Source organism: Bos indicus, chromosome 18, assembly GCF_029378745.1.
Source record: "Bos indicus isolate NIAB-ARS_2022 breed Sahiwal x Tharparkar chromosome 18, NIAB-ARS_B.indTharparkar_mat_pri_1.0, whole genome shotgun sequence".
Lineage (NCBI taxonomy): Eukaryota > Metazoa > Chordata > Mammalia > Artiodactyla > Bovidae > Bos > Bos indicus.
This window is the reverse complement of record NC_091777.1, coordinates 34295012-34314733: the sequence shown is the minus strand read 5'-3', so window position 1 is coordinate 34314733 and position 19722 is coordinate 34295012.

Here is a 19722-nt window from a genome sequence, read left to right as displayed (position 1 = left end):
TGTCTGACTCTTTGCAACCCCGTGGACTATAGCCCGCCAGGCAGCTCTGTCCATGGAATTTTTCAGGCAAGAATACTGGAGTGGGTTGTCGTTTCCTCCTCTAGGGAATATTGCCAACCCAGGAATCGAACTTGAGTCTGTTACGTGTCCTGCATTGGCAGGCAGGTTCTTTACCACTAACGCTGCCTGGGAAGTCCTGTTTTCTTTCCTATGTTTTCACTAAATATAGTAAAATTATTAACATATGGATATGAGAGTTGGACTATAAAGAAGGCTGAGTGCTGAAGAATTGAGGCTTTTGAACTGTGGTGCTGGATAAGACTTTTGAGAGTCCCTTGGACTGTAAGGAAATCAAACCAGTCAGTCCTAAAGGAAATCAACCCTGAATATTCTTTGGCAAGACTGATGTTGAAGTTGAAGCTCCAGTACTTTGGCCACCTGATGCAAACAGCTGACTCATTGGAAAAGATCCTGATGCTGGGAAAAATTGAGGGCAAGAGGAGAAGGGGGCGGCAGAAGATGAGGTGGTTGGATGGCATCATTGACTCAATACATATGAGTTTGAGCAAGCTCTGGGAGATAGTGAAGGACAGGGAAGCATGGCATGATGCAGCCCATGGCTTCACAAAGAGTAATACATGACTGAGCAACAACAATTGATGCATGAACATTGTAGAAGTTACAGAGAATCACAAAGAAGTCAATAAATTTACTCCTAACCATGCCACCTAGAAGAAATCAGTATTAAAATGGTGTGCTGTTTTCTCTCCATGCAAAGGTTTCACCTCATTCATCTGTGCCTGGAGAACAGATAAAAATTGGCTCACACCATCACTCCATGGCTTATAAAGTCCCATGTCCTGGATGTGAGTCCAGGTTCTGTCCTCTACTAGGTCTGTGATCTTGAGTAGGTCACTGAAGCTCCTAGAGCCATTTTCTGATCTGTACTTATAAAGGGTGGTACAAATAACATAATTGTGGTTTCTACAAAAATTTTTTTCTTTCTACTCACAAAAAGCTTTTACAAAAATTTCTCTGTGGCATCCCAGTGTATAAAATAGAGAAAGAGGAGCCCCTTGGTTGAGTGCAGAGCCACTTCTAACCCCATGTGGTCTGTGCTGAGCCTTCAGGTGAACTGTGGGGCACAGGGAGCTATTTAAAGACCGTGGTCTATTATTAGATCATTTCCAAAGTGCTTTCATCTAAGAAACTGGAGGAAAAATGGCCAAGGAAACTTTACAGGGCTGGAATCAGAGAGAGGATAGGCTAAGTGGCAAAGAAAAACTCACCACATTCTCTCCTGTGATACTAAATTAACAATAACCCTGCCCAGAATCCGTTTTGAGAAGAAGATGGTGCTGAGGAGAGTGAAGTTCTCCTTCTGGAGTTTACTTGGCCATTGCTGGTCAGGTCCTTCTTATGAGGACCCCCCGCCCCTTTCTCCAACTGCATGTCTAGAAGGGAGGGGACAAGCCAAGGACTGAGACCACCAACCCTATCTACGTAGATGCCCAAAGACACTCCCCTTGGTCCTTGGAGTCATTCAGACGTATCTGTTGAGTACTTGTTCTTTGCCAGATGTGTGGCAGGTGCTGTGGACAAAACCAGCCAGTACCCTGTTCTCACCTTCTTCTCTCAGAACTTGCTACCTCGCTGGGGAGTTAAATGTAAACCATCCTATTGTCTAATTTTACAATCTGGCACGTTAATGTAAAATTGCCCTCTTTGTATATGATGGATAGATCCAGTCTGGGAGATCAGGAAGACTATGATCACATTTCAGCTATGATCTGAAGTTAACAAGCATTCCATGCCAAGGAAGAAGGTTGTGCAAAAGCCCTGTGGTGGGCAAGGGATTAGTATCCTCCCAGGACTGAAAGAGATCCAGCATTTTCTGGTGTGCAAGATAAGCCTGAGACGGGAGACAGGGACCAGGACAAGCAAGTTCACGTGGGCCGTGCCAACAATTTTTTTTTTTTTTAATCCCGGAAACCATGGAAAGCCAGAGGCTGTGGCACCTGCCCATTTGAGAGATTATGGAAATTGTTTCCAGGAAAGGGCCTATAGAGATGGAGAAAGGCAGATGCATCTGAGAACTTTTTGGATAGGAAAATAAAGACTTGGTAGTATATATGTTATAGTAGAATGTATTCGTTTTCTATTGCTGCTATAACAAATTACCACACACTTAAGGCTTAAAAGAATAGCAATTTGTTCTATTTCAGTCCCGATGTCCAGAAGTACAAATAAGTCTCAAAGGGCTAGAAATCAAAGTCTTGGCAGGGCTGGTTCTTGGAGGATCCAGGAGAGAATCTGTTTCTTTCCTCTTCTATATTCTAGTGACTGCTGGCTCTTTTGGCTTGTAGCTGCATCAGTCCAATCTCAGCTTCCATCATCACATGACCCTGTCCTCTTCTGTTACCACGTCTCCCTCTGCCTCCCTCTTTTAAGGACTCTTGTGATTACATTTAGGGCTCACCTTGATAATCCAGGATGATCTCTGCGTCTTGAGGCTGAAGATACTTAAGATTCTTTCATCACATCTTCAATATCCCTTTGCCAGGAAGGTAACACAGGTTCACCGTTTCCAGGGACATCTTTGGGGACTATCATTCAGTCTATCTTATGAGGCAGGGAAGAGAAGAGAAGAAATCATGGGTGTTCTAGCTTTTGAATTGGATAGATGGTACTGAGATGGAGTTGGGGTCCAAGATGTTTTGGTCGCACTGAGTTTCAGGTGCCTTTGAGACATCCAAGGTCTGCTGTCCATCAGGCAGTTTGGAAACACAGATCTGGAGTCTAGAAGAAAGGTTGGGGCTAGAGACACAGATTTGAGACAGAAGACAGTGGACTAATGCTGTGGTAGAAATATAGCAGAGTGTGAATAATGTGGCATGAATGAGCTTGTATATGAAATAAGAGAGCCCAAGATCAAGGCTTGAGGACCTCTTAGAGGAGAATATTGAAGTAATGGCAGTTTTCAGGGAGAATCAGAGAGATAGGAGGAAAACCAGTAAATTTCTGAGTCAGAAGGCAGGAGGAGATGATTTCAAGGAGAAGGGACTGATCGACTCTGTCTACAATGTCTGAAGGCTCAAGTAAGTTGAGAGTTGAAAATGTCCATGAAACTTATCACATGAACTTCTACGTCAGAATGGGAGCAGAGGACACCTTAGGTTGGAGCAGGTTGAGGGAGTTAGTGGATGGGAAGAAACCAGAGAGCAAGTATAGAAAATTCTTCTATATTCATGTATGTCTTTCTCTCTGTGTATATATTATATATTCACAGTCAGCTTTCAGATCACTCGTCAGCCATTGCTTCTTCAGGGGAGGTCTTCCTGACCAGTCGACCCTCACTTTTGTTAAGTCCTCCTAGCCCTGTTTCTCTGTGGCCCTGATCGAAAGCTCGGGAAATCTGTTTTTTTTTTTTTTTTTCCCTCCATGTGATTATTTTATCTACATCATTCTCCCTTACTGCTTATGTAAACTCCTTGAAAGTAGGTTCTGGATCCACTATTGTTCCCCATTGTATTCTGAGAACATAGTCCAAAGCTGGCATATAGTATGTACTTGAGTGAGTTTACTGAATGAAAAAAAAAAAAAGATCCAATAAAAGCTATAACTGTGAGATCAGAGATGGAAGCAGTTTTGCTTTCTAGAAGGAAGCTTACTATATTTAAAAGTGCACAGACTTTGAATTCAAAAGCCCAGAGTTTTAAATCCAGAAACTTCTGTCTTTCAGTCCTGTGGTTTTGGCAGAATCAGATTAGCTGATGTTTGGAGCCTCGGTTTTCCCAGCACTATGATGGAATGAATGATGGCTTTAATGTAGATTATACCATCCACCTGATTGAGGCTGGTATGCACTTTTTCTTCCCAGAGCCCTTCTGCCTTGTCCAGAACTGACAATCAGACATGTAAAGCGATTGGCATCCATGGAGTTTTCAGAAGTGATACTTTGGGAAACTAGAAATGATAACAGTATGAAGGAGAGCCTGGCGTACAGTAACTATTTAAGAAATCCTGCCCCTTAGTCATGTTGGTTTGCATTTTGTCCTCAGCAAGTTGTGGCTGGGCCCTCGTTGATGCATGAGGAATGATGTGCTAATTAGAGGAGGTGCCATGGTGGATGCTGGCCCCTGCTAATGTTGATGAGGGCCCATGGTGTCTGGGCAGAGAGAAGGGGGTTGGGAGGACTGGATCCTCCTCACAGGGGCTTAGCCTTCCTCTTTCCTGATGCCATGCCAGCTGGGCACCTGGCAAAGGAAACCGAAGCCTTTCCCCACTGTGCCCACACCTTTGAGGTCACATGCAGAGATGAGCTGCCTGCTGGAAAGCTGCAGTGACTCCGGTTTATTAATTTGTGCCCCTATAATTAAACAGTCATATTAATTAGCATTTCTGCTCATGTTTCTTCCTTCTTCATGTTAGAGTTGAAGCTCAGAGTAATTATTTATATGATTTCTCAATTTGTTTTGGTTTCTGTTTTCCCAAAGTGATACTTCTGCAAAATTCATACATAGCACTTATTTCGCATGTCTGATTGTCATTTCTTGACAAGGCAGGATTGCTCTGGGAGCAAAATTTATCAAATGCTGTCTGTGTTATGGACAGTAGGTAATTCAGAGCACCCATTATTTCGGATGCATTTTCAAGGAAATTTGCAATCTCTGTACACACTGCCAGCAGTTCTTGGATGTTTTATTGTGTGTGTGTTATATGTTGTGCATATGGGAGCATGTAAAACTTTTTTGTGAGGCAATTATTTCTTGGTTTGGTATCATCACAATGAACCACCATTTTGTTTTTCAAGTACTGGGTGAGAATAATGGATATAACCTGCATAGCACGGAGGGAGTCAAGTGTTTTATGGCTTGGTTTAGGGATCTCCTTTTTGCCAAATATTTCGTTTCATGGTTGATGGGAATATTCCTTCCATGGGCATTTATGGGACCTGTCGAAACAGCTGCTGTCACTTGAGGTGAGGCAGCCTCTAATCCCTATTTCTGAAGCATTTATTACTGACCCCCACACCCCCCCCCCACCCCCCACCCCCCCTGCCCAGGAAAGATAATGTCAAGGTGATTAATGGGTCAACACATGAAACCCTGAACACACAGGCAGACAGTGGAATACAGTGCCTCATCATACTGAAAGATGCAGTCACAGGAGACCCATAGGTAGGCAGTTGGTAAGGAAAAGAAGACAGAGGAAAGGAATCAGTGAGGAGAGGAAGGGAGTGAGCATTCGTGGTGGCCCTGGTTTGCACTGGACACTTTGGGGACATATTCTCTTTCTAGTTACAGAGCCCCAGCAGCTTTGGCATTTAGTCCTGTCCCGAAGCCCCATTTTATAGATGTGAAAGTAGAGGCTCAGGTGAGGATTGAGTGACTCCTCCAGGACTGTCCGCTGGAAGGTGTCACAGGAAGGATCAACCCCCTGCCTGATTGCACAGCCCATCCCCCTCCTGTCTCCCATGCAGCGGCACCCAATGCTAATTAGCCAGGGCTTTGTATAGCATGAAAGAATCTACCAGCAACTCACAATCCCCAGACTGTCTACTGTCTGACAGGCTTTCTGCTCTCAGGATGCACAATGCTCAGTGCGTGTAGGGAGCGCGTGACTAGGGAGTCAGAACCAAGTCCTCAGAAACCTTTAAGGTCACAGTGATACTATGAGCTCTATGTGCCAAGCTTGTTCAAAACCTTCTACGTTTGTGATCTCATTTGATCTGCACAACTGCTGCTAGAATAGGTGCTTCTCTTTATCCCCAGTTTATAGGTGAAGAAGCTGAGGCGTAGAATGGTGAATGGAGAAGTGCGAGAAGCGGATGTGATTGCTGCTGTCATCCTAGGCCTGGACTGGAGGTGGCCGGCAGGCACTGGGGGCTGGTCCAGCTGGGAGTGCAGATGGAGCTGCCAGGCAGATGGAGTGTCCACGACAAGCTCTGGGCCCTGTGCCACACCTGGCCTGAGGGCTCCATGTGGGAGGCTGAATGATGCTGTGGGGATACAGGCCCATTCTCATAGAACTGAGGCATGAGCAGGGGGTAACTGAAGCCCAGACAGGAAGCACTGAGCTCTGAGTCCAGCAGCAGGACGGTCAATGGAAAATAAAGGAAAGAGCATGGGCTTTGGATTCTGGCCAAACTTGGTTCTCATCTTGGCTGCCTCACTTACTTAATGTGTGACTTTGAACAAGACACTTAATCCCTTGAGCCTAATGTTTCTTCTATCAAATATGGGCAATAGGACTTGCAGGGTAGAAATGAAAATTACATAAGACGTTGCCCGGAAAGAACTGTAGTCAGTGCTTAGTACAGGATGGGCATGCCATAAACATTTGAGGAAGGATGAAAAGGAAAGAACCCAAGTGAGGAAATCATGGGCTTCTTCATGGAGGAGGTGGCATTTGAATTGGGCCTTAAAGAATGAACAGGGATGATCCGGGGATTCCCCGGTGGCTTGGCAGTAAAACATCTGCCTGTGATTCAGGAGGCTCAAGTTCAATCCCGGAGTAGGGTGGGGAAGATCCCCTGGAGGAGGGCCTGGCAACCCACTCCAGTGTTCTTGCCTAGAGAATGCCATGGACAAAGGAGGCTGGCAGGCTATAGTCCATAGGGTTGTGAAGAGTCAGACACAACTGAAGCGACTTAGCACACACACATGCATGCAGGATGATCTGACTTTTACGTGAACAAAGGCCAGAGATGAGTCCAGGATGGGCTTGCTGTAGGTACCTGCCGGGGCAGGCAGAGTAGCCCAGGAAACTCAATGAGGCTCCAGGAGGTCTTGAGGGCATGAGGAGCAGTGTTCCCCATGAGGTCCCTACCGTGGTCATTGACCTGGTTAACATTGATTGAGAACCTGCTATGAGCCAGACCCTGTGCCTGGTGGGCACACGTATTATACCCACCTCCCTGTAACAAGAGACTCACTTTTGGAGTTGGTTGTCCAACTCACTCAGGTTGGATAACAACTCAGCCTGACTAGCGAGGCAGGTTAGGGGTCCAGGCCTTTTCATCATATTGTCCCTTGCATCTTGCATCACCCCTTCCCTCCTTGTGAAGATGAGCCCCCAGGGTTGTATGCATTACTGTAGCCACTGCCCAGCTCCAAGAATCTAGGGGTTCAGCCCTTACCTGAACCGAGCTTCCCAATGAAGACATACCCCACTCAAGAAGGCCGTACTTTGTGGCACCTCTGGCACAAACATTCCGAATTCTAGTCGTGGAAATAATTTAGAAGACGGAGATGAAGGTTATCATTTATTTAGGGGGCTTTATCAACAGAGGCCCTCTCTGACTTTAATAAGTGAAATGTATTGCAGAGAACGGGGATCACTGAGGCATGAGACACTGTGTCTGCCCACGGAGGGCTTTGAATAATTTACATCCCGGAAAGATATTTTATGACAGTGCTTATAATCTTCTTATTGGTTCAAAATCAACATTTACAGCACACGTCTTTGAACTGATGCAGCCGATAAGCTTATCTCTTTATTATGTGACACGAATCAGTCTGCTCAGGGAAGGGCGGTTTTGGGGAAATTGATTTCTCTTTGGATCTCAATATTTTTCTTTTCTCCCCAAACAGCTGATAAATAATAGAGGTCAGCTTATTAATATTTCATTTTAATTAATATGTTAGTAGAGGGAGCTCTTTTAATTCAAAGGGGCATGGCAAGGAGGCCTTGCAAAGGTGATTCATCTGGAAGCTGTATCTCTGATTAGACCTGGCTCCAGAGAGGCGCCCGCCCTCATCCGTCTTGACCTCCCAGCATGGTGGGGAGAGGTGCAGTCAGGGAGCCGAAGAGGGCTGCAGCTTTTTCAACAGGAGCCTCTTTCCAGTGATTGGCTGAGTCTGATCAGTCCAGAAGAGGAATCCTGAGGCACTAGGCACCTGGCAGACAATACAGAGAATGTTTTGCTCACATGGTTCTGCAGTGTGTGGGGCCTGCTGATGAAAGGGCAGGGAGGGAGGTGGATTATGGCACCTAAAAGTCCAGAAAGCTGTCTGTCTTTCTGTCTGGGCATGCACATATGCATCTCTCACTTGCAAGGTGAATGCAACCAGTGCCAGCCTGAAGGCAACCTTATTTAAAACATTTCATTTTTATTTATTTGGCTGTGCCAGTTCTTAGTTGCAGCATGTGGACTCTTACTTGTGGCATGTGGGATCTGGTTCTCTGACCAGGGATCGAACCCAAGCCGCCTGCATTGGAGACTGGAGTCTTAGCCTGGACTAAGTCCCGTAAAGGCAGCTTTAGAGTTCCATACCAATGGCCAGATGGTACCTCTGTGTTTCATTTGGGAAAATTAATCCCTTGCTCTGAGCCTCTGTCTTCCCCTTCACAGACTGGGATAATGGGTGTTCATCTGACAAGGCTGTACTGGGAGTTAAGTGTGGTCATTTATTTAAACACAGCTCTATTCTGAGTAGAACTTATTCTTATGATTCTAAACTGAGAGGTCCCAGTGCCCAAGGAAAGAATTGTTCCACCAGGAAACACAGCTTGATTTTAGGAAAAAGACAGCTAAAACATCTCTTGGACTTTGGGGTTCCTTGTGCTGCTAAACCATCAGGCAAAGTAGGAGGCCACTGAACTGACCCTAGGAAAGTGACCTCAGTTGCCATGGCCAGTTGGGTTGCTGCTACAGCACAGGAGGTGGGCAGGGAGTTTATGCTTGGAACCCAGGGGGTTTGCTGGGGCACCTCCCAGTACTCCCTATCCCAAAGTCCTGGCCAGCCTGACTGTGGCAACCCAGTCAGAACCAGACCACCAAGGACTCTGACCTCAAAGAAATGAGGCTTGGTTCACCTTCAAGGTAAAGAGCCCTCCCCAGCCGAGGGTCAGGGGGAGGTGGGATGGGTGGTAGATAAAGAACCTGTGACTCCAGACTGGAGCCTGATGGCCAAGGACTCAGGTGAGAGGATGGTCCAGTTGACTTTACCCTGCAGTGACTCAGTAGCTGATGGGACTTCCATGAACTGTGTTTTGGTTTGGGGACTACTTCTCACCAAGACAGTAGTGGATGCCCCTGGCTTTCTGGCTTGGGAGACTGATCTTTCTGGAACATCATTTTACCCTGTTGCCCTCTGGCTTCCTATCAATTTTGGTCAATGGTGGGATCAGAGAGGAGGTGGGGGATGGGAGGAGAGCAAGCTCCCTGCCCATGTGAACCTAAGAACTGACTGCTTCTATTGACATAAAGTCACGGAACCCTTTGCAACACAGCCCGTTCTGTCCAGTTCTAGCTCTGAGTTCTGGGAACATCCCTTCCCTCCCTCCCCATGGTCACAAGCCCTGGGGTCCTGCCTTGAGCATCTCTGGTGTCTTTCCCTACACCTATGTGAACAGGTGCTTTATCCAAGTCTCCCTCACAACCTGTTGGAGTATGTCACCATCCTTTTACCCTGGTAGACCCCAGTGAACGCAGATAGCAGCCGTGCAGATATGGGCTGTGGTCTGGATGGGCTGAGTTTGGACAGGCAGACAGGGGATTAGAGGCTGTAGTGGAAAGTTAGGAGACCGGGTGAATGCTGAGTTTTGGGCTGTTTAGCCTCTCTTGGCCTCTGTTAACTTCAATATGTAATGATAACAACCAGTAATTATTATTATCATTGAAGAATATAATTATATATATTGTACATGTTATATTACATCATTATATTATACTATTATATCATGTGATGCATAGTTATTAAATAATTATAACTGTATAATTATAATAACTAGGAATAATAATAATGTCTCCACAACAGGATGAAATGAATTTCAAGATGGAAGGAGACTAAATAAAGACCTGGCATGTGATAAGTTCTCAGTGAAGCTGTTTGTTCCCTCTCCAAGGCACACAGTAGGCTTTCAACTGATGTTAGATAAACCTGAATGAGAGAGAGAAAGTGTGTGTGTGGAAGTGGGTATGGGCCCAGGGGGTGGATGAGGGTTGTGCTGGACAAGAGACAGGCCTGCCTGCAGAGGTCCTTGAATCTGTACGGAGATTTCAATCCAGGGAACATTCAGAAGCATGTCTGTTTGGGTGAGGGGGATGAGATCAGAGAAGGCCTCCAATACCAGGGTCGTTCTGTGAAGTCAAGGCGGGGCCTGGAAGTGCTTGGCAAAGACTTCTCTGAGGAAGGGAAATTGTCTGGGCCAGACTGGAGGCAGGGAGGCCAGAAGGGGAGGAAGGTGTAGCTCATGGAGGGTAAGGACCAGGAACAGACACTGTGCCCCGTATGATGATCTGGGCCTCCAGCCCTCTGGCCTCCACCTCCTTGGGCCTCCCCTGAGAAGTCAGTGTCCATTCAGGCCTGAAGCTCCCCTACACTGGACTGGAGGCCCGCTAGGAGGCATGACCTCTCCCGAGCTGATCCACAATTCGGAAGCACGTTGGTATTTCAAAATGAACACAGCACACAGGTTTATAAGAGGAATCTGGGACCAGGAGTATAAATTAGAAATTGATGCTACAGAGTCAGGCATAGTCCCACTGTCCCAGGAAGGTGGACTTGGGGGTCTTTTTGCTTATTCTTTGAGCAGATATTGGCTTCTTCCTTCTCTGTGCTGAGCACTGGGCAGGAAGGAAGGCTGGGAGCAAAGATGGACACAGGCTTCTGTGGCTGTCCTTGAGGAGGTGTTTGCTCCATGTAATTAAGGACAGCGGATCGCTGAGAGCTCTTTCCTCACTTTTCAATCACAAACATTCCATTAGTCACACTGCCTTGGAAGACCTTTGACAGCCTCGTGGGTAGAATGGGCGCTGACTGGCACGGTGCAGAAAATTCCTGCTGTAGGCTAACGGCGTGGACAGTTTTGGATGGAAAGGAGCTGTATGCCCCGAGTGAGAGGTTGGGCAAAGACAGAAATGGCCAGAGGGTTAGTTTAGGGTGAGGCAAGCGAGGCAGGCTTGTGCCAGTGCAGGAGCAGAGCTGATCTTTATTTAAAACTGTGATAGTTTGTCTGTCATGGATCTCTTGGCATGAACTTCGATCTCAAGAAATACCACATTAAGATATTCTTTACCTTGATTACCGAATGTTCTGGCCCCTTTAAAGTTTGTACCCGAGCCTGGTGCCTCACTGCCCTCACCCTAGTTCTGGCTCTGCGTGCACTTACTTTCTTTACTCTTCATCCCTGAAACCTGGCAGAGATCAGGCCCTCCAGGAAGCTGCAGCATGTTATTCCTCCAGTTTCATAAAATTCCAGACCACATTTCTGGGCACCTTTGTCAAAGAAGCGCCAAGATATGTGAGGGTCTCTCTACAAGACCGAGTGCCAGGGCTCCTTGAAGGCAGTGTGGCTGGTCCGTCTCCACCTATGAACTCACCTGTGGCTTTTGAGAAATCCCTTAAGCAATCTGGTCTCCACTTCTCCATTGGCAAAATGAGGGGATGGGACAGATGTTCTTACCTGAGGCTCAGTCTTCTGTGTTGCTCTGCATTCCCTGGTGGACCGTGGGGGAGAGACCATGGCAGGCACATCCCCAGGCCAGGCCCTCTTGAGAGTCATGGACTGAGAAAAAGTCAGTATGAAAAACCATTGGTGTTTCAAACGAAAGTGCTGAAGTGATGTTCTCTGGGTGTGAGCAAGGGAGGGAATGTTTATTGGTCTCTCAAACTTCTTCTGAGAGCATACGACTTGTGCTAGCTGTTGAGGGAAGCACAGAGGGGGTTTAGGGAGAGCTCGCACCTGCCCTGGGCTGGTGGGCAGAGTCTTGGGGATGGATTGCTGTCCGGAGTGAGAGGGAGAGGATGACACAGGCTAAATGGTGTGTGGAAAGTAAGTCCAGACATGTATTTTAAGGACAATCTGGCGAGGATTCTTGGAAATGGGGAGTCTTGAAGGATGTGCTTCTAATGCTGGCAAATGCTGTGAACCCAAAGAGGAGCCTGGGCCATTGGTCAGGGTCTCTGAAGAAAGCAGATGGAAGGAAGCAGATGGTGCCCGCAAATGGAAAAATCAATCAGTCAATAAGTGGACTAGTTATAGCAGTTCAGGGATGGTTAAGGGAAAATCAGCAAGGGACAGGGAAGCACTTTGGGACAGCATTGGAGAGCCTTTACCATCCCGGACCTGAACGAGAAGGGGAGAGGATGCTCCAGGACCTAGAAGCAGCTGTCAGTGTAGATGAAGGCCAGGACAGGAGCCGAGGCTTTCAGGACCAGAGCAGCTGGGGTCAGAGTTGGGAGTCAGCCTTGCTCTACTCTCTTCCGCACTCCCATCTCTTGTCGGCATTTCCACGGGATGGACCTTGAGTGATATCGTTCGGACAGGGCAGTGTCCCGGGGCCCAGACCAGGGTGGAGAGGGAGTCTGGAGGTAGCTCACTGGGCTGGATGGTGGGGTAATCAAGTGAAACTTCTTCTGTGCCCATGATTGCATGGTTAAAGGGTGGAGGAGGAGCGTGAGCCTTCACACCCTTGCTCACTTACTGCTCACAACACCCAGCTGGGAGTGCTCATTACCTCTGTTTTTCAAGCGAGGATTGACAGTTGTCTCAGCCAGCTGCAAGTCCGCGAGTGTTTCTAGTGGGGGTGGGGAGGGGAGTTTGACCTCCTGGGGCCCCTGCAGGGGGATTTGGTTCTGCCGCTGTGCTGTGATCTCAAGGCTCTGTCATGGTAAGAAGCTGTTTGATGATTCCTGGTTGAGATGAAAACATCTCCCTGAAGGCACGGCTCAAGGAAGGAGCCAGGCAGAGGGAGAAGACACTGCACACATGAGATGAGGGCATTAACATGGGTCCTGCCAGTGGCAGGGGTGTCAGCCATGCTCTGTGAGGCTGGCCAGATCCTGATGGAGCTCGGGGCCCCCGAGAGGGGAAGATGGGGGCAGATCTTCAAACTGGGGCTCCGCAGATCTTCAAACCTACTTTCCAGCTTGCACGCCTTCAACCAAGCAGGCTTTCTGAATGCTGATGAGATGCCAGGTCTGGCTGGCAGCTGAGGCTTATCTAGTGAATGAAAACATCTAGTGAATCTCAACATCTCCTTGTCATCATCATCTGTCTTCTCTTCACAACCAGTGCTGACTGAGCTTTGCTAGGTTTCAGGCTTTGCATTCTGTCCTACAAGTCAGTTGATGCATTTAATCCTGGCAACAACATAGCGGGGCTGGGTGTTCATGCCTTTCTGCTCAGAGAGACCCAGGCACTGAGGGGCTTGCACTGGAGTGAGAGATACTGACCAGGGAACCATCAGGATCAGGGCCACCATCACAGAATCGTACGCAGACCTTCCCGTCTGCTGTGTGTCTTTGGTCAGGTTTCTTTTGCCGTGGTTCCCATCACAGAAGCCTCCTTGTGAGGCTGTTTGGAGGGTGAACACGCTGGCCTAGTGCCTGGCACGTAGTGTGGCTGGACAGATGTCAGCTGTTACATTGTTGCTTCTCTGACTGCCCTTGTCACAGCTTCTTTTGGTCCTTTATCTTCCTCTGTGCTTCCTCTCTGTTTTCTCTGTATGCTTTCCCAGCCCAAGGGCCTCCTCCATTGGCTTGGGGGTTCCCCCAAGTACAAGGTCTTGAGATTTCCCAGTTACGTTGCCCAGTTAAGTATGTATTATGCTTGCATTTTTCCTCACTTGTCCCTTTGGATTCGAGACGAGACCCCAAGTATAGGATGGAGCAATGCATGTGCTCTTCCATTTATGCCAGGGAGCAGCCTCCCTTCTGCTTTCCTTCCCTGATACACGTTGTGCAAGGGCCTGGGAGAACTATCAACCCCTCTTGCTGGCCCTGCTCTTCCACTGGGTCTTTCTGAGGGGGCCCCACCCCTCAACCCTTTGTCTCTACTGCAAGTCATTGAGCTTCCCTGGGATTTCTGCCTGAGGCTAAGCAGGTGGACTTGGTCCCCTGGTGGGGGCTGGCCTTTGGATAAAGTTCCAAACGCAGGGTATAGGCTCCTGAGACTGGAGCAGAGGCTGGGAGGTAAGGGGAGTAGACTATGAATGAAAAGAACAAGAGGCAGGACCCTGAGGGTGAAGGAACTGCCCAGAGAGCCAGTGGAAGGTGATGGAGGCTGTATGGCCTGTCCTGATTGGCCCGGGGCATCCTGATTGGCTTGGGGTGTCCTGATTGGCTTAGGGCAGGGGTGGGACCAGCTCGGATATCCATCTGCCTGCCCTGCTGTGCATGCGATGGCACTGGCGAGAGAAGATTGGGAAGAATCAGGGCACGTGACAGCGTGTAACGAAGCTGTCAACCTGGGGCAGAGACATTTTTATTAGCTTGTGCATGTACTGTTGTAGCAATTTTTAGAACGGGAGAACAGTGACAGGTGCCCTGGAGCTGCCAAGGCTCCTGCAGGCCTGAGCGATACATTCTGTATCTCAGGCTCTGAGTGAAAGTGGGGAACCTTCCCCTCTACCCATGATGGGGTCCGGTGTCTGAGGGAAAAAGCAGCAGGCCTCTATTGCTCCGGTGCAGAGGTTCTCACATTCTGGCATACCAGACTCACCTGGAGGGCTTGTTGGGTGGAAAAAACCCAAAAGAACATCCATGGGGATTCTTTTTAGTAAATCTGGAAGGGGGCCCGAGGAGTCATATTTCTAGCAAGTACTCTTGTGCTGCTGAGGCCATTCTTCTGAGGAGCCACAGTTTAAAGAACCACTAGCTGAGAAATCTGTAGGTCATTCCACATGGGGACCATCTGGAGTGTGGCTCCTATTGTCAGACTTCCCTGGGTGATGCTGCTGTATCAATCCACAAATATCCAGACTGCATCTCCACTCATCAAATCAGCTTCTGAATATGGTTTTGATGACAGAATTAAGAATTATTATCTTAGGCCATAGTGGAGAGGCAAAAAAAAAAAAAAAAAATCCCAACAAGATACAGCCTACATGATAGATAGAAAACCTCCCAATTATTTGGTTTGACTCATTGAATCAGCCAGCAAATATTTCTTGAACGTGAACCTTGTACCAGGAATTGGGCAGACAGCAGAGACAGAAAAATGCATCAGCTATGGTGGTAAATAATAGGCAACAGATGTCCACCAAGGTGGTGCATGTCGAGGGGAAGCAGGAAAGGTGGTATCAAGGCATGTGTATGTACACGTAACGGCCTTAGGCTCTCTCACTGCTCTCCTCGGGGAGGAACCCAGCTGCCTGCACTTGGCATATGGTTCCTGTACATCATTCACTGGAAGCAGACACATTGGTTCTCAGAGTTTCCTTGCGTGCAGATTCCTCTACCCATACAGCACCATGAATATAGACTAATTACAAGCAAACTCTCAAAAAGAGTGATTATGTGGCGGCTGATTTACAGCATTCTTTTTTTACTCCTTCCCTGTCTGTGGCTGGGAAATGGAAGAGGCGGCTTTCTCTGTTAAACTTCAATGAGCCCTGGTCCCCTTGCCTGCCTTGGGGAGGGTTGAGATTTCTGTCGACTGGGTGAAGTTTCCCGGTGGTTCCCCTGGGCACCCCCTCAAAGCAGCAGAGAGCAGCCTTAGCACCCAAACTGGGCTGGGAGTGGGTGGAGCTGGAGTATGGGTGGAAGATGGCATTTTTTTTTCTCCCTCTAGTGCTGCTTTTCTTAGCAGTAAAAAAAGAACTAAGACAAATGACCCTATTCCAGGTGTTTAGGTGTGTGTATATGTCTGGGTTTAAAAATGTAAAGACTTCAGCGTTAAGAAACCTAACCTTCAAAGTCTCTGTTGTGTCAATTTTGTTGTGTGACCTCAGGCAATTCCCTTCCCCTCTCTGGGTCTCTAATGACAGAATTGGATGAATTGGCTTTAACATCCAAAGGATTATGAACTTGCAAACAGTTGACCCTTGAACAACATGGAGGTTAGGAGTGCAAACCCTCCTCACAGCCAAAAACCTGCCTGTAACTTAGAGTTGACCCTCTGTGTCCATAGTCCCTCCATGTATGCAGATTCAACCAGCTGGGGATTGTGTACCACTAGTGTTACCACTATTGTGGTTCAGTCGTAAGTCGTGTCCAACTCTTTGTGACCCCATGGGATCTTTGTGACCCCATGGACTGCAGTATGCCAGGCTTCCCTGTCCTTCACTATCTCTTGGAGTTTGCTCAAATTCATGTGCATTGAGTTGGTAATGCCATCCAACCATCTCATCCTCTGTCTCCCTCTTCTCCTTCTACCTTCAATCTTTCCACCATCAGGGTCTTTTCCAATGAATTGGCTGTTCACATCAGGTGGCCAAAGTATTGGAGCTTCAGCATCAGTCCTTCCAATGAATATTCAGGGTTGATTTTCTTTAGGATTGACTGGTTTGATCTCCTTGCAGTCCAAGGGACTCTCAGAAGTCTTCCCCAGTACCATAGTTTAAAAGCATCAATTCTTTGGTGCTCAGCCTTCTTTATGGTCCCACTCTCACATACATGCATGACTACTGGAAAAACCATAGCTTTGAGTATATGGACCTTTGTCAGCGAAGTGATGTCTCTGCTTTTTAATATGCTGCTGCTGTTGCTAAGTCGCTTCAGTCGTGTCCGACTCTGCGCGACCCCATAGACGGCAGCCCACCAGGCTCCCCCATCCCTGGGATTCTCCAGGCAAGAACACTGAAGGGGATTGCCATTTCCTTCTCCATGCATGAAAGTGAAAAGTGAAAGCAAAGTCACTCAGTCATGTCCGACTCTTAGCGACCCCATGGACTGCAGCCTACCAAGCTCCTCCATCCATGGGATTTTCCAGGCAATGGTACTAGAGTGGGGTGCCATTGCCTTCTCCGTTTTAATATGCTACTATACTATAATAGTGTTCTATTATAGTTTTTACTGTTGGAAAAGATCCACATATAAATGGACACATGCAGTTCAGAGTGTGTTGTCCAAGGGCCAGTGAACTGTGTTTTAACTTTGAAAACCAGGGTTTGACCCAATTAGAAGCATAGATGGAGACAGAGGGGACCCTAGAGTTTATTCATCAAGTCATTTGTTTTACTGATGGAGCTCCTGAGGGTTAGAAAGTGGAGGAAGGACTTGTTCTTATCAGAAGAATGGGGAAGACAGCACTGTCCACCTAATAGTGTTCTTGTGGGGATTCAGCGAGAGCAGTGGTCTCCAGCAGCCTAGTCTGTAAATCTCTTGAGGGCTGGCCGGAGTAGCCCCCTTTCCCCGTTCTTCATCTTGTTCCTCAGTTTTTAGCACAAGGCTTGGCACACAGTGAGTAGTTACTAATTTCTGGATTAAACAAAAGCGGTCCTGGACTATGGGAAAGCAGCTCTCCCCAGGCCTGGCGAATGGACCACACTGGAGTGCTCCCTTCCGGAGGGCTGCGATCAGTCAGCGGTGGGGCCAGTGCTGTGTTCGCGTCTCTTGGAGGTGAGTGCACCTGCTACGGGCACCTGCTGCCTTGTTTTCAAAGGCAGCTTGGGCCCTTTCAGCTCGGAATGAAGGCAGAGAGCCTTTTGCAGCTTCTGTCTGCTTTCAAGTTAATTTCTTTAGGTGGAGTTGTGTGTTGTTTTTTTTTTTTTTACTTTGTATGTACATATTTTAAACGATACTCCAAAAAAACGTATCCCTTCGTTAGTGTTCCTGCTGGCCACCCTGAGTTCAGCATTCTTGGGCACGGAGGCTGGGGAAACAGCAGTTTGGTGACAGTGTGTTGACCTCCTGACTCCCCCACATCAGCAGACCCGTATGAAGCCAGATGGACTTCAGAGAGGGTGTAGCATCCCTGTCTCTCCTCACTCACAGCTCGCTCCTTTCAGGGTGTAGACATAGACTCAAGGAGAACCCAAGAGAAAGAGAGATGTGTGGGCAAGCCTGGGAACTCAGCACTGAGGTACAGGAAGGATGCTAAGGCCCTCCACTTCTGCTTTGCCCTCTGGCAGGGCCACTTGCGAGTCATTTACCTACTTCCCTTCACTGTAAGGACAGTGGGTTTGGGCGCTGTTTCCCCATCTGGAACACTGGTACTGCAGTCATGTTGGAGCAGGGCCCACTGTGCAGGCACTGTGCAGGCTGCTTCCATACTGTGTAGCTTCCTAGCAGTCTCACTGGGTAGCTACTGTGCTCATCTCCAAGACGATGAACATGGAATCCAGAGGACTCAGTCCTTTGTTCAAGGACTTGTGGCTAGTATGCTACAAAGCCAGGATTTTGAGGGTATCAAAGTCCCTGTGGTTCAGACGGTAAAGAATCTGCCTGTAATGCAGGAGACCTGCGTTTGATCCCTGGGTCAGGAAGACCCCCTAGAGAAGGGAAGAACACTCCTGCATTCTTGCCTAGAGAATTCCATGGACAGAGGAACCCAGCAGGCTACAGTCCATGGGGTCTCAAAGAGTTGGACACGACTGAGTGACTAACACTTTCACTTTTTCACTTTCAAAGTTCTTATGTTTCCCAGGACCCCTTGTTGATTCCCGCTTCACTTCCCTACAGTATTCTCATGGTAACCAAAGGACCTGCCTTTGCCCTGTGCGCTTGGCGATGGCCTTTTGCCCTCCTGTGTGATGGCTCTTGTCCCCAGCCCCTTCTCTTAGACACACGGGTCACCCACCATCCCTGTGTCTGCTGTCAGGGCCCCAGTGACTTCTCCATCCTCCTCTCCCACCTCCCTTCACAGAGCATCTGTTCTGATGGAGCCAGACTCTGCCTGCCCTCCCCCGCCTGCCCCCACCTGGAACTCCTAGCACAATCCTTACCTACCACTGCCTTTCTGGGCAACATGTCCTGACTCTCGAATAGACTGTAATTTTGGTTTTATGTTTTTCACTAAGTTTTTCCATCTGGTTTTAAGTCCCTCTATTCCAGAAGTCCTTAGGGGTCACTTACGTCAGTAGCATCCAGGTCTCTGGTGGGCCTGCTAAAACATAGATTGCTAGGTGCCACCTCCACCGTCTCTGAGTCACTTCACTTGGGGTGAGGACTGAGGGTTATGCATTTCTAACTTGTTTCCAGTTGATGCAGCAGATGCTGCTCTGGGGTTTCCTGTATTTCCTAAGAATCTCTTGGGGCCTTGTTACTGAGAGGGAGTCCATCCATTGCCCACCGATGTTTGAGAAGCTGTGTGTGGGGAGTGCATGTTCTGCCTTTGAGAAGCCTGCAATCTCGGTAGCAGCAATTCTCAAGCTCAAGTACACTTAAGAATTACCAGGGGAGCTATAAAGATACTTGGTGCCTGGGCTCCATCCCAGAGCAGTTTGAATCAAAATCTCTGAAGCGGGGCCTGCTGTTGTTGTAGTGTTTTTTTTTTTTTTGCATTCCCCAGAGGATCCTGAAGTATAGCCAACCAGGGTTGAGAACCACTGGTCTAGGGAGGTGCAGTCTTGTGAATGGAAAATCCCTCTGCTAGAATCAGCCACATTTTTGAACATAGACCCCAGGGAAGTGGTTGGGCTGAGCTGAAGGGAAGGGCTTGAGTCAGGTGTCAACAACCCTGGGTTAGCTCCTCCTCTGCTTTGTGGCTTCAGGCAAGTGTCTCAGCTTCTCTGATCTGTTTCCTCTGGAGCCCAGTGTTTTGGCAGGTCTGGGGGACCTCTGAGTGGCTTTCCTCCTCCTAGTGATCCTAAGAAGAGCCATGCCATGAGGATGGATCTGTCTTACTGCAGATATTAATAAACTCAAGCACTGGTGCATGCATGCATGCTAAGTCGCTTCAGTTGTGTCTGACTCTGCGACCCTATGGACAGCAGCCCACCAGGCTCCTCTGTCCATGGGATTCTCTTGACAAGAATACTGGAGTGGGTTGCCATCTCCTTCTTCCCAATTGCTGATACATAACTGAAAATAACAAAGGAGAAATTAAAAA